General features: G+C 42.5%; 1 protein-coding gene and 1 pseudogene across 1 annotated transcript in view; one reads left to right on the forward strand and one right to left on the reverse strand.

The window, feature by feature from the left end:
• Nucleotides 1–14164, reverse strand: part of abo (de-etiolated protein 1 abo) — a 186722-nt gene that overhangs the window by 18390 nt on the left and 154168 nt on the right. The window lies entirely within an intron of this gene.
• LOC145417233 (5.8S ribosomal RNA) lies at nt 9427–9563 on the forward strand (annotated as a pseudogene).

A 14164-nucleotide genomic window follows, 5' to 3' on the forward strand; every position in this document is an offset into this window, starting at 1 on the left:
TCAGGCAAATCCTCGTATTCAGGAGGCACAGATGCAGGCACAAATTGAACTTGCCAGGATTCAGGCAGACCATGAGTATCGAATGAAACAAGGTGGAACTGGATCATCTAGCTCTGATGATTTTGATGTGGCTAAAAATGTTAAACTTGTTCCTCCTTTTAATTAATCTGATTTAACAAAGTATTTTCAGTTGTTTGAGAGGGTAGCTACAGGTTTTAATTGGCCCAAGGAGTATTGGCCAGTACTCCTTCAAACTGTTCTCACCGGTAAAGCTCAAGTAACATATGCATCTTTGCCTCAGGATGAATGTGATAATTATGATGTAGTTAAGAGCTTGGTTCTTAAGGCCTATGAGCTTGTTCCTGAAGCTTATAGAGTAAAATTTAGGACAACTTGCAAGCAAGATAAGCAATCCCATGTTGAGTATGCAAAAATCAAAGAAGATCTGTTAGAGCAGTGGTTAAATTCTAAGAATGTGGATTCTGATTTTGGTAAATTTAAGCAGATGATTTTGCTGGAGGACTTCAAGAGGTGTATTTATAAAGATGTAAGCCTATATCTTTATGAGAAAAGAATAGATAATTTGTCTGATGCTGCAGTTTTAGCTGATGAATATGTTCTCACTCACAAGAGATATTCTGAAGAAAAAGGGAAAGCTGAGAGTAAGTACGTTGCCTCTACTCACAGTACAGGTAACAGGAAAGAGAATAAGGATGATGTTTCTCAGGAAGTAAATACCAGCTTCACCTCTAGATTTCAGAAAAGTAAATGTACTTATTGTAGTAAGCTTGGTCATACTACGGAGAAATGTTTCAGGAGACAGCGTGATGTGAACAAGAGGGAGTCTTTAAATATTCAGTCAGTTGGTCTAGTGTCCACCCTTGAGAGTTCCCAGAATTCTTTAACCGAGTTAACTGAACCTGCTTTGAGGGGTAACTTAAATTCTCATGATGGAGCTCCTCTTTTGAGCAGTAACGTGGGTGACGCTCTCAAGAGTTCATGTGCTAATTTCCTGTCTGATGGTTTTGTCAGTCCTCTGGACAGTAATGACAGGAAATCAGTTAAAATATATCGTGATACAGGTGCTTGCCAATCCCTTATGCTGACCAGTGTTCTAGGCTCTAATGTTAATTCCTCTGATGAAACTGTAATCTTACAAGGTGTAGGGAATAATTACTTCTCTGTCCCTCTGTGCAGAGTGAATTTAGAGTCTGGTTTTGTTAATGGTTCCGTTATGGTTGGGTTGGTTGAGACACTCCCAATGTCAGGTGTAACTTTCTTACTTGGAAATGATATTGGTGGAAGTCAAGTGTGTCCAGCTCCTCAGCTGTCTAGTGAGCCAGTGGCTGCGGCCCAGGATTGTGGTGTCCCTGATGTGTTCCCTGCATGTGCTGTCACTAGGGCTAAGTCTAAAGTTACTGGTGATTTAGAGGATAATGATGATGATGATGTTATCCTAGCTGACACTTTTCTTGCTAATTTGGACCACTCACCAGATGAGGCAGTACCCCGTAGTGTTGATAATTTGTCTCGTCAAGAGTTGGTTGAGTTGCAGGTTGCTGACCCTGAGTTGAAAGGTCTAGCTAACTCTGCTTACAGTGAAGAAGAGTCAGCCGGTGCTTCTACTTGTTATTATGTAAAGTCAGGAGTACTTATGAGGAAGTGGAGACCCCCAACAGCATCAGCCGACTGTGAATGGGAGGTTGTACATCAAGTTGTCATCCCTCGTGTTTGTAGGCAGGATATCATTAGAGTGGCTCATGATTCCAGTTTGGCAGGACACCTTGAAGTGAGGAAGACTGTGGCACGCATTTTGAAACACTTCTACTGGCCAGGTATCTTCAGGGATGTTTCCTGGTATTATAAGTCTAGTCACACCTGCCAAGTTGTGGGGAAGTGTAATCAGACCGAAAAGGTTGCACCTCTAGTTCCCATTCCTCCTTTTGAGGCGCCTTTCACCCGTGTGTTGGTGGATATTGTGGGCCCTCTTCCTAAGACTTCTTCAGGATTTTCTTATGTGTTGACCCTGATTGATATGGCTACTCGTTATCCTGAAGCCATTCCACTTAAAAATATCTCAGCAAAGAACGTGGTTAAGGAAATGCTAGGGTTCTTCACAAAAATTGGTCTGCCCAAGGAGGTACAGTCAGACCGGGGAAGTAATTTCATGTCAAATGTTTTCAAGCAGTCTCTGAAAGAGTTGGGCATCACCCAGATCACGTCTTCAGCTTACCATCCCCAGACCCAAGGAGCGTTGGAGAGATATCATCAAACACTCAAATCGATGCTCAAGAAATACTGTTTGGAACATCAGAAAGACTGGGATAAAGGTCTTCCATTCGTTGTGTTTGCCGCAAGAGAATCTCCAAATGAATCACTGGGCTTCTCACCTTTTGAACTACTGTTTGGCCATGAAGTAAGAGGACCCCTTAAGTTACTCAAGGAATGCTGGCTGTCGGAGGAAGATGACGTCAACCTGCTGGAGTATGTGATGAAGTTCAAAGAACGGCTGTCCACTGCCTTACAGCTGGTGAGAGAGAATTTAGGAGCTGCTCAGGAGAAGATGAAAACTTGGTACGATAAGAAGTCCAGGTTACGCCACTTTCAGCCAGGAGATCAGGTTTTGATTCTGCTACCAGTGCATGGGCAACCTCTTCAAGCCAAGTTTAGTGGTCCTTATTTCGTGGAGAAGAAACTCAGTGATGTCAACTATGTCATCGCCACACCAGATTGTAGAAAGAGCAAGCAACTATGTCACATTAACATGCTAAAGTTATATCACAGGCGGGACGAAAATAATCCAGTCTGCACTGTAGCTGTTCCACCCAAGTCTGCAAGTGAAGCTCTCCCATGCAGTATGAGCCTGAGTGATAGTTTGGGGAAGAATCCTGATATCATGAATGATCTCCAGACTAAGCTTTCTCATCTACCTCCCGAGGAAAGGCAGGAGTTTTCGGCATTACTGCAGGAGTACCCGCAAGTGTTCCGTGCCACTCCAGGAAGAACCACTATGTTGATGCATGATGTCGATGTTGGAGACGCAAAGCCAATTAAATTGCCTCCTTACCGTGTGAACCCAGTGAAAGTTCCTCTCATCCAGAAGGAGCTTGGCTACCTGTTGGACCACAAGATGATTGAGCCCTGTCAGAGCAAGTGGAGTTCTCCTGTCACTCTAGTCCCTAAGCCAGGTCGGTCACAGCGGCTTTGCATCGACTACAGACGTGTTAATCAGATAACCAAAACAGACACTTACCCTCTCCCTCGCGTGGAAGATTGCATAGACAAGATCGGAAAGGCTAGGTACATAAGTAAGTTTGATTTGTTAAAGGGATACTGGCAAGTACCTATGACTGAACGTGCTAGGGAGATCTCATGTTTTGTAACACTAGGAAAGACTTTTGCATGTTCCGTAATGCCATATGGTATGAAGAATGCACCAGCCATTTTTCAGAAGCTCATGAATGTTGTAACAGAGGGTTTGGCAGGGTGTGTTGTTTATATTGATGATGTATTAATCTTCAGTGACAACTGGAAAGATCACCTATGCCATGTCAGTAAATTTCTTGACCGTTTGGTTCATGCTAATCTTGTAGCTAATTTATCAAAGTGTGAGTTTGGTCAAGCTAAAGTTCAGTACCTTGGGTAAGTAATTGGTGATGGACATGTTGCACCACCAGGAGCTAAGGTTCAGGTTATAAGTGATCTTCCCAGACCTAAAAGTAGGAAAGAGCTACAAAGATTTTTGGGAATGGTAGGTTATTACAGGAGATTTGTTCTTAACTTTTCAATTCTTGTATCACCACTTACAGACCTACTGAAAAAGGGAGTTAAATTTGTCTGGACCGATAACTGTGAATCCTCTTTCAACAAACTTAAAGCTATTCTATTAAGTCAGGCAGTGCTCGCTACTCCAAATTTTGCTAAGCCTTTTAAGATGGCTGTTGATGCAAGTGATACAGGAGCTGGGGCTGTTTTGCTGCAAGAGGATGATCAGGGTATTGAACATCCTGTATCTTATTACAGTAAGAAGTTCACTCCACCTCAAAAGAACTACTCAACTATTGAGAAAGAGCTTTTGGCCTTGATTTTGGGTTTACAGCATTTTTCATTTTATTTGTGTTCTGGTTTTGACCCCATAGTCATTTATACCGATCATAACCCACAGAAATTCCTTAGTAAGTTTAAAGATAAAAATCAGAGATTGACAAGATGGAGTCTACTTCTTCAGGAGTATTCATTAGACATACAACATGTCAAGGGGAAAGAAAATGTTATTGCAGATTGCTTATCTAGACTTTAGACAGATTGTTTTAGAGTAATAAGAAATTTCCTTTGTAAATTTCTTTTTCTTTGTGGGGAGGTGTTACATAGCCTATGATTTCATCATCCTTTGTGTAATTTTAACGCACAGTATGCTGCATGTTTGATCACGAGCGTGTTCTGCCTCAGTCCCCCCCTTCTACCGTTATAGTAGAGTAAGTCGTTCTTTCTGCTGTTCAGAGCGGGATTGTCAACTCTGTCCCCATGGCTTCATTTGCGCGTCCTTCTTACAAGTTGTATCAAGCTCTGCTGGCCCCTATATAATGAGCTCAGTCTCTGCATCACTGCCACTTAGATCTACTCCTCATTTTGTTCACATCTCTGTCCTCCCCTGTACAGTTATTGTTGTGAGTGCTCCGGAAGTCTCCAACCATCTAGCAGCTGTGTAATTTGAGTATAACTGTTATTGCATTTTTTCCTTGTACTGTATAGCATAAGGTGTTGATTTGTAGGCCTAGTGAGTTTTTTTTGTCATTTGTGTAGGATTCATTTTGTCAGCCAGTTTTAATATTATTTTGTATCTGTAATAATTTATCTTGCATTAACTGAGCATTACCCAGTGTATTTTCATTTTATCAGGGCTGACTTAGGTAAATTTACTCTTGCTAATTTCATGTTAATAGAGGCTATTGCAGTTAACCATATATTTAACCTGTTTTTTGCCATTACATTATCCTTATAAGTCCTGAATGTTTTGTTGTTAGTTTGAGCATTAAACTTTAACTTGTAATTTTACCTAACTCTTTTGTTTTGAACCTGGAACTTTACGGGACAGTAGTGATTTTTAGTATTCTCACTTAAAGTGTACATCATCTTTCTCTGTTCCGTAACAATATATACATATATATATATATATATATATATATATATATATATATAAATAAACAAAAACATATATATATATATATATATATATAAATATACATAAACATATATATATACATACATAAATATATATATATATATATATATATATAAATTAGGATCTCACCAATAATGATTCAACAATAACGTTTTCAGCAATAACGGTAAGTTAGAATAGATACCCAGTTTCTATATTAACGTTTGGATTCACTTGAATAATGGTTATTTCGTGAATGCCAAGTTGTTATAGTGCAAATATGTCCATGTAAAGATGAGGAATGAAACAGACAAACAAGAAAAGATGAAGGAAATCGCCGAAAATGTGAGTAGTAGCGAGGAGGAGATGGAGGATCCTCCCCTCGCCACCTCCCCTGACTCGCCCACTGCCATCCCGTCCACCTCCACTGCCCTACCTAACTCACAATCTGCCTCCCCCTCCACCTCCTCAGCCCTATGGGACTCACCTGCTCCACCTGGCATACCTGCAACCCCCAACATAATAACTGTTGCTGCATTCTGGAAGAAATGTAACATTCAACAGGCCGTAAATTTCTTCGTCAATGCCTGGAATAATACAACACTGGCAACCAATAAACATGCCTGGTCAGCACTCCAGCCACAACTCAAGTCTGCTGAGACAGAGAGAGAGCAGCCATCAGAATTAATGACTAATGATTGGACTTGTAAATCAGATTTCAAGAAAATACCAGAAACAGCATCACGATCAAGTGAATGCCCACCATCAGTCACTCATCGCTTTCTTTCACAAACCTAGCCAGCTGAGGAAGAACAACAGAGTAGGGTCGAGTAGATGATGACACTGGGGACTTTCCTGAAGATTCTGACTTTATGGGATTTGATGAAGTGTTGATGGAAGTGGGTGATCCTGGCGTGAGAGGCAGGAGTGGGGACCAGGCCAGCAAGGGGTCAGGGGGTACAATGCAGTAGCATCCACGCACATGCCTCAAAACAATCATCATACCAAACGCCTCATAACTCCATTAAGGTGAGTTTTATATTACTCATGATGATTTAATAACTAATCTTATTATTTCAGCTAGAAAAAATTAGTGATAGGAGGACTTCAGGTGGGAAAAGTGGATAAAAGTCCTGGAGTGGTGGCACCAATAAACCCTTTATACATGTATTTTAGTGTCACACAAATAACGTTTTCGCTAATAACGGCATTTTTCTGGCACCAATTAGGCGTTATTGGTGAGATCCTACTATATATATAAATATTTCATTCATTCATTCCCAGTTGCCATGTATCCCAGAAGCGGGGTGGTCATATATATATATATATATATATATATACAGTAATCACTCCAATATCCGACGTAATAGAGCCATAGGTAGGTCCGGATATTGGTTCTGTCCGGATATTGGGCCCCAGCTTATGGACTTGTACTTATGGACCCTAACTCAGAGAAACACCTATACAACTCCCTCTGGACATGCATAGCACCTATTTAAGACCCAAATCACACCAATAAGGCACATAAATGACTGAAATAAATGCAAAAGAAACATAAAATGAGGGTTTAGAAGTATGTTCATACATTAATAAACATTCTGGTACTTATGGACCCTAACCTAGCCTAACTCAGAAAAACACATTCCTACTGCACATGCATAGCTCCTAACACCCTATTCACACCAATAAAGGACATTAAAGAGTGAAATGAGGTAAGTATAGTATGGAAAAAAGTACAGTATGAAACATTCTTATGTCCGGATAGTGGGGATGTCCGGATATTGGGCGTCCGGATATTAGAGTGATTACTGTATATATATATATATATATATATATGTAAGTAATCCCTTTAAGACCCAGACACCCAAGACCTGGACACCCCAAGTCTCGGACATTTTGGGCCTTGGTAAAAAAAAAAAAAACTGATATGTGTTCTGTTCATCCCTACTCTAACTTTGCTAAGCAGCGATGAGCAGCTGTGTTTTGGTATGTAGTTCCGGTGATGTCTGTTAGAGCGCCCCTGCATTCTCCCCATTTCCCGTATACCTACCGTCGTGACTGCACGCTCGTCGCCATGGCTGCCCACTAGGGCGGGTCGAAAAGGAACCAACTCAGGGTTACCAGGTTGAAACACAGTAAGAATGGTGCTTCTTTACAATAACAATAACACTACGAAAAAAAATATTTCAATATATATGTGCCCATTCCAGCAACTTAGATTAAAAAAATACAGTTTTTTCTCCAAAAACATAGAAACACATGCTATCTTTTTGGATGACCTAAAATGTAATTTCTGTGTTAAATTTCAAGTTTAATAATAATAGTAACAGTTGAAATAAATGTATTCAAATCATATAAAAGACATTATTTCATGAAAAAGAAAAAGAACAGTAGAAATGGCATGAACAGTTGAACACATCAAAAGTCTTGTTACTTTCACACTTCAGGAACAAGCTGCGAGATCGCTTACACTGGACGAGCATACCATGACGTGATTCACGCCCAAATACTTTACTTGTGGTGGATGTGATGTTCTTAACGCAGCATTCCACTCCTTGGGAATGACAAGGGTACACGTCCAGTACAATGGGTTGGCTTTCGTCCATTTGGACCAGTCTGTTCTTCAGCAATGAAAGAACTGTGGCAGAAGAAAGCTCTACCAGCTCATTGTACTTCTTGGCATTAAGTTTATCTTCAGTGCCGATTTTTCAAATATTCTGAGGCTTCGTCATCATTCGTATTCATCTGTGCTTGTTTCATCAACTTAGTTGCCATTGAGCGTACGCCAACATCTTCATCAGCAACAGCCGACAACAGGATGTTCTCTGGGTGACAGAAGTAGCCGTTATTGGCAAGCACAGGGTGAATGATCGCCTGATCCTCCAATGGCAGCTTTTGAAGGAGCTCCACCATGAAAAAGAAATTTTTGGCTCCAGCCTGACACAAGATGCTGGCTTTCACCCTGAACCACACAGAAGCACAGTAGTTCACAATCAATGAAAGGAGACATTTTAGGGTTGGTAATGGTTGCTCCTTTGACATGTAGTCACATACACGATTAGCATTCGTAATCCCCCTGGCATGATTTAGCAGTCCTGGTTGTGCAGATGGTCCCACACCTTCATTAGTATCTCCACTTGGCAATTGCACTGCCAAACATGCATGGCACATATAGCCATGATCTTTGCTGAGAAACTCGGCAAGCACACCCCCGTGATGGCAGAAGAGGAATTGAGAGAGAGAGAGAGAGAGAGAGAGAGAGAGAGAGAGAGAGAGAGGATGTGTGGAGAGTTCTTGGAGGTCAAAGGACAGAAGGCACGGTGCCAACTAACTGGCTCCTGGTAGTCCTCCTCCTCCTCCTGCACTGCCTCCTATTGCTCCTCCTCCTCCTCCTCCTGCACTGCCTCCTATTGCTCCTCCTCCTGCACTGCCTCCTATTGCTCCTCCTCCTCCTCCTCCTGCACTGCCTCCTATTGCTCCTCCTCCTCCTCCTCCTGCACTGCCTCCTATTGCTCCTCCTCCTCCTCCTCCTGCACTGCCTCCTATTGCTCCTCCTCCTCCTCCTCCTTGTTCTTGCCATCATGCCCCCCTGTGCGTTCCCGGCACCCAACAGCATACCCTACTCCCTAAATAGAGCAAAGGGAGAAGGAAGACAGACAGCCCATCTCGAGCACCCAGCATATATATATATGTACATATACATATGTATCTATATTATCCTCCTCCAGCTGCTGCTGCTGCTCTCCTCGTCCTCCTCCTGAGGATTCCCATCCCCCCTGCTGCTGCAGAGGTAAGATGGGATGAGAGGGGGAGGGAGAGAGAGGATGGGTGTCAATAAAGTACTGTCAAGGGGAAGGAGAAGGAAGAGCAAGCCCCTCTCGAACGTAAGCTGATGATGTGGGCTGCTGTACTTGTTGCTATGGAGGCAGAAGCCCACCACCTACGACAGTAGTATCATGTGCCACCCTCTGCCGGCGCACTCTCTCTCTCTCTCTACGTCTCCCACCGTTGGTTGGGCGAGTAGCCAGCATAGGCAGCAAGAGCCGGAGAAAGGTGGCGTTGGTTGATACGTCTGGTGGTGTCAGTCCCTATTCCTAGTGACGAAAGAGGAAAAGCCTGGTTGGGTGCATCCCGCACGCAATCCAAAACTACTTTTACCAAGGTCAGCCGTGAGTGACACCTCACTGGTTCTGTCTGGAAACCTAAGAACTGTGCGACATGGACCCCGCTAGTCTGAGATCGCTTCTTCTCCCAAATTGTGACACAGCTCTTAACGGGGGATCACTTGGCTCGTGGGTCGATGAAGACCGCAGCGAACTGTGAGTCGGTATGTGATACGCATTTTCAGATACATCGACGAGCCGAACGCACATTGAGCAAAAACAGACAATGCTGGGTGATACCATATGTCCAAATCATATGTGCTCCCTACATTCTAAATGGGTTGGTGGAGGATTTGTACCCCTTCCTGTAAAATCAGATAACTCAGAGTTCATGGAAGAGGGATAGGTGGATTTTATTACTCAACCGCCGGTGACAACAGGATTCTCCTGCTCGTCCTTCCTCTATGCCATGTATCCATGTACAATGCTAGGTGGTTTACATCTATCGAAACCATATATGCTCCTACGTATTAAGTGGGGTTGGTGGAGGATAAGTGCCCCTCCCTGTAAAACAATTAACTCTAAGTCTTGGCCACCCCATTTTTGGGATACATGGTGTCTGGCAATGAATGAAATGACTTACAACTCCTGGTGAAATACAAGTTTTTCCTGCAACACGTTCATAACCAACAATCGGAAGGTCTTTTGGGTCAAATTCAAGCGACTGACCTACTTCTCCTCTGCAGCCTCGTGGACCTGTTGTCAAACTATCAACTGCCTCGAAATACCTTCAGAAAATGATTTCAACAAGATGCAACAGACAAAAAAGCCACTGCCGTGGTCTGCCAAGCTGTTTCAAGCTCACGGATCACTTCATTTCTCTTTCCAGTACAGTATTGACATTTGTCCCATCACAAATGATAGCTGGCAATGAATCTGCAGAATCTGTTTCTTGAATGAAAGACATGACTTCTTTGGCAATATCTGCTGCTCTTCCACTTTCGGGAGAACGTGGTTGATGTACACGGCATCATGAAAAGCAGCTACTGAGTAGTCTTCCTTTACGATTCTCTGACCATCTATGGTTTTCTTGAGCGTCTGATTGATTTTTCCATCGAAACTGGTGCAAACAATCTCCTTCAAGTCATTTTTATGCTGTTTCAATATGACATCTCTCCAGTATTTTCTCTGATGGCGGAGTTTACTGGGATCAACTTTATTTTCTTCACAAAGAATATTCATGTTTTTCAGTGCTGCATTCACAATGGAGCAGATGTCTCTATTGCTTACTTGACATCGGTCAGCTACAAGACTCAGCTCAGGATAGACTAATCTGTTCTGACACTGTTCTGACTGCTTCCATCTATTTCTGCCGTATCATCATCAACATACTGATCATACTGCTCATCACAGGCATCACTTTCGTCAATACATGCAGTCATTATATCTTCATTATTTTGCTTAGTATCTCTAGTGGACTCTTCACGGGGCTTCCTTTTCATCACTCTATTTGCTGCACAGTTATTTTGTGCTGTCTTCTTGCGGTCTATTCCATCAATATAAATTTTTCTGCAACTATTTTGGTCAACCCAGAAAGGCCACTCCTCAGGCGATATCTTGTCTGCTCTAGCGCATTGACGCTCAGACCTCTCATGTGCATTGAAGTTTTTTAAACATTTGCAACGACTCACGTCAAATAAGGTGTCAAAGCTGGCGAGTTTCTCTGTGTAGGTGTTGAATGTCCTTTTGCTCACTGGATATTTCCTAAGCTCCTGTGCCTTTGCCATCAGGCATTTTACACGAATAACAACACTGGTGAAATCAATAGTTGAGATGGAAGCTTTCTTGTAAATTCCTGCTACCTCAAGTGCAATAGTTTCCACATAGGCTTGGGTGCTATGTGATGGATTTGTTGACTTATGTTCCAAATATGCCCTTATGACACCACAGCTAGTGGGCAACTGATTTACCAGAAGACTGTGTGATGAACCGAAAACAGTCTCGTGCTTTCTCGTGTGCTGCAGGTGGCCATGATTCCAGTAAAGTAAGCAAACTCATACAAAATTCAAATCTGCAAACCAGTACCAGTTCGAGCAGTTGGTAACAGAAATGCAAAACAATGGGTTGTTATATACAGAGTTGCCAATCATCAGTAATCACTGAATGCTTGGAGCATCAGTGTCTTAAAAAACTAAACTGAAAGTTGCTGGAGTACCACTGACTCATTTTTAACCAGCCGCATCCCGGAGACGTGAATTCACGTCCTCACATGATGTGCACTCATATCCCGGAGACGTAAATTAACACGGCAACATTGCAAGGACATTGCAAGGTCCCTAATTTGCACAATTTTCAATTTTCGCGAGTGATTTTTGGCACGTATACACGGGACACCTTCCTCTACAAGATGCCAGGCAGGGACAATGCCTTACCCAGCATGACCTCCTCCCCCCCCCTGCATGACCTTTTCTCAGCAATTCACCTGTTATCAGTGACCTGGCCAGTAAAGCCATGTCATGCCACGGTACGAAATTCAGGGCCAGAGTTATTCCCCAATCGATGACAATGTGGAGGACAAACATCAGACGAAGAAACAGTCAGAAATGATGATCAGGTAATGTGGCATAAAAAGGTCAGGAATGGTGATGATTTAGTGAGTGAAACAATGCTTATAATGCCTATATTACCGTTTGAAAACCAATATACTCTCGTACTACATATAAATTCGTACCAAATAAATAAATAAATACCGTTTATGAGTGGTGTAGAATAGTTATCCTCCCATTGAACTCGTTTTCTTTGCAGCCAGCCTGATAGAAAACCCAGTAAGGTAAGGACGTACTCCTACCTGGATCGAGTATTTTAAACTTCAGGTGAGCGATTTCTCTATGAATTTTCGATGTTTCTCACCAAAAGCGGATGTTTGAGCCAAAAAAAAAAAAAAGGTCCAAAAAAGTCGGGACTGGGGCGTAACACTGCCCAGAAAACGTCGGGATGGGGCGGGTTAAAACCACGAATAGTTCACATGAAAACATAATGTAGGGCATCAAAGTAGCGATGTTTCATCGAATTTTAAATTTTTGACCCACCCTACTGCCCACGTGGTCATTTTTGTTAATAAACAGTGAATAAACTGCAATACCTCGCCACTAGACCACATGGGAATTTGCAGTGTTGTGCAGTGTTTAAGAAATTAGAATTCAGAGTGCAAAGGATTAAGTGCAGAGTGCAACACTGGCATGTTGCAACTGGTGTGGTGCAAGTAAGAACAGAATGTGTAGTGTTAAACAATTACAATTCACCTTGCAAAGGATTAAGTGCAGCGCTGCACTGGATAACTGTACGTGCCTCAAGTGCACCTTCACCACTGTCAGAACCTGAGAGGAGGCGAGTTAATCTTCACGACAGCCAGGGATGCTTCATAAGTACTCTGTACACTGCTAAATATTTTCATTACTCACTTCTAATTTCTCATTCTCTGGTTCCTTTTCATTTATTTTATGGTTTCTGTCCCTTATTTGTGTGCACAGGGTCTTAAATAGGTGCTATGCATGTCTAATGGGGAGTTATTTAGGTGGCTTTCATAGTTAGGTTGGGTTGGGGTCTATAAGTACCTGTCCAGGAACATTTTTCCCAAGTCCCAGACAAAACCAATTCCCGGACGTTGCTTTGGCTCTATTACGTCGGATCTTAGAGGAATTACTTTATGTATGTATGTATATATATGTATGTATATACAGTAATCCCGCTACTATCTGATGTAACAGAGCCAAAGGCATGTCCGGAAAGTGGGCCCCTGGCTCCTGGATTGGTACTTAAGGACCCTAACCCAGCCTAACTTTGAAAGCCACCTAAATAACTTCATACTGGACATGCATAGCACCTATTTAAACCTACTTAAGATCCTATTCACACCAATAATGGATATAAAGCATGAAATAAATAAAAAAGGAACCAAAGAATGAGGAATTAGAAGTGACTGTACCTCAGCCAGGGTACTTACAGCATGTCTGTGGCCGCCTTCTCTAAGGCTTTGGCAGTGGTGAAAATGCTCTTGAAGTACATACAGTAATCCAATGTGCTGCACTTAATTCTTTGCACTGTGAGTTATAATTGTTTAACACTGCACATTGTTCTTAACTGCACCACACCAGTTTCAACTGCCAGTTTCAACCGCCAATTTGCACTCCACAGTTAATCCTTTGCACTCTAAATTCTAATTTCTTAACACTGCACAGCACTGTATATTCCCGTGTGGTCTAGTGGTGAGGTATTGCAGTTTATTCACTGTTTATTCACAAAAAACGAGCATGTGTGGCTTCCATTGCGATAAGCACCTACTTGTGATCGAAGTTAGGCAGTAACTGTTGGACAGTGTTGGTGACAGGGAAACAGAGTTGCCAGATCGCAACAGCCACATTACCAAACTCCTCAATTTTCATTACCAAATTTAACTTTTCATTACCAAACTCGTAAAGCTAGCATCTATTCTTCACTAATTATCTATCTATCTATCTATTGCCAGACGCCTCAATCCCATTTGGGGTGGCCACAAACAAATCGCCTCCAAGTCGCCCTGTTCCCCGCCATTTCACTGCCCTGCTCCCAACTCACACCCCCCTCTCTCATATACCGCTCCACCCCATCCCTCCATCTCATCCTTGGCCTCCCCCTCCCTCTTCCTCCCTCCACCTCACTCACATACACTCTCTTCATCAGTCTTTCACCCTCCATCCTCTCCACATGGCCAAACCACCTCAGTGTGTTCCTCATAACGCTTCCTATCACATCCAAATCCACACCTCAACGCTCCTTTATATCCTCATTCGTCAGCCTGTCTCTCCATGTGACTCCACAGGCTCCTCTTAAATAACTCATTTCCACTGCTCTCACTCTTGAC

Source organism: Coenobita brevimanus, chromosome 109, assembly GCF_032717465.1.
Source record: "Coenobita brevimanus isolate Jiangsu-jjx chromosome 109, ASM3271746v2, whole genome shotgun sequence".
Classification (NCBI taxonomy): Eukaryota; Metazoa; Arthropoda; class Malacostraca; order Decapoda; family Coenobitidae; genus Coenobita; species Coenobita brevimanus.